Consider the following 2,072-nt stretch of genomic DNA (forward strand, 5'->3'; position numbering starts at 1 on the left):
CTTTCTCTCTCTCTCTCTCTCTATCCTGACTCTTCTCGCCTTCCTCTCCACCTCTCATTCTCTCTCTGATATCTTCTCTTACTCTCTCTCTTCTCTCAGGTGTTCTCATTAATGCTGCTCAGGGACACAAGTACTTATCATTCCGCCGTCATGGCACACTTACATCCGAAGCATTTTGCTGGAGGCGTGGCGTACAAGTGAGTCTCTGTTTATTTGTCGTACAACAGACATGACACTGCTGAGGCTAAGATGGTTGACCTGAGCCCAGCGGATATTTGCTGATCAAGAATCACCTTTGTTGTAGTGGTTTTTTCTCTTCAAAGTTAGTTAGTTTATCTCCTCATCCTTTGATTGTGATGTAGTGGTTTATCGTTGATCTAAAGATACGTAGATGTTGCCAATTCTCAGAGCGTCACATTGTATTTTGTTATGGATCCCCATTAGTTCCGCCAAAGCAGCAGCTACTTCCTGGGCTCAGCGAAATTAAGGCAGTTTATTCAAGTTTTAAAAACATTAAGATACATTCGATTTCACATTGTGTGGCCTCAGGCCCCTACTCCACTACATATTACATTACTATCCCATGTGTATGTATGGTGTATAGTGTGTGTGTGTTTGTGTGTGTGTGTGTGGGTGTGTGTATGCATGTGTCTGTGCCTAGTTTGTGTTGCTTCACAGTCCCCGCTGTCCATGAGGTGTATTTTTATCATTTTTTAAATAAGATTTTACTCTTGCATCAGTGTACTTGATGTGAATAGAGTCCATGTAGTTGGTCTCTATGTAGTACTTGTGCGCCTCCATTAGTCTTTCTGGGACTTGGGATGTGAAGAGACTCTTTTGCATGGTCTTGTGGGGTTGATGCATGGGTTTGTCGAGCCTGTGAGTTCATAACAGACAGCTCGGTACATTCAACATGTCAATTACCTCTATAAATACAAGTATGATGAGTCATCTCCCTCACTTTGAAGGGAGAGTGAATGCATGATTCTTATATTACGCTCCAATATCTAGTTGAGGTTTAGGGTTTCGTGGAATGATTTTGTAATACAAATTTTTTAGTGTTAGTTCTACTAATAGTTGCTATAATATTTCTAATCCTTGACCCCACTCTGAACGAACTGAGCTCTTTGTGTAATGTTGCACGTCATGTTAGTCCGCAGTATGTAGCTGACATGTATGGTTTATCAAGCATGTTATTAGTAGATTGAAAAAGTAAGGGGGCCTAGACAGCTTGCCCTGGGGTAATTCCTGATTCACTGGATAGTTGGAGAGGCTTCCATTAAAGAAACCTCTGTTCTGTTAGACAGGTAAACTCTTTATCCAACAATCTAGCAGGGGGTGTAAAGCCATAATACATACGTCGTTTTCAGATCAGACTATGATAATAATGTTCAAAAGCCACACGGAAGTCTAACAAAACAGCCCCCAAATATTTTTCATCATCAATTTATATCAGTCCAAGTCATCAGTCATCTTCTGTGTGTATGTTGTTTGAATATCTTCCCTTTAAGCATGCTGAAAGTTTATTGTCAGTTGGTTTTTTTAGCTGTATAAATAGCAATTGTACTGGTCAAAACCAATTTTTCCAATGTTTCTAGGGGTTGTAACAGGTTGATTTGGTTGGGCTTATTTGAGACGTAAAGGTGGCTTTACTATTCTTAGGTAGCGGAATGACTCTTGGCTTCCCTCCAAGCCAAGGGGATCACACTTTCTAGTAGGCTTAAATTGAAATGATGCAAATAGGATGTGGCCATATCGTCACTATATCCTCAGGTCTGATTGTCAGACCCGGTGGCTTGTTGTTGTTGATGGACATACAATTAGTTTTTGTTCACCCTCTTCACATTCACTTTACGGATACCACATTTCAATGCTTGTCGTTACATAAATTCGGTAGATATACTTGGTGTGGTATTGCAAGCGTGTTGTTCGGCATTCACGCCTCAAGTTTACTGATCTTTGCCGAATGAAAAAATCTGTAAAGTAGTTGAATATCGTTGTTCTGGTGATGATTGATCATCTGATTCAATGAATGATGGAGGCTGAGTTTGCCCTTTTCATTTAAGGTGCTC

Source organism: Salvelinus sp. IW2-2015, unplaced genomic scaffold (assembly GCF_002910315.2).
Source record: "Salvelinus sp. IW2-2015 unplaced genomic scaffold, ASM291031v2 Un_scaffold2210, whole genome shotgun sequence".
NCBI lineage: Eukaryota > Metazoa > Chordata > Actinopteri > Salmoniformes > Salmonidae > Salvelinus > Salvelinus sp. IW2-2015.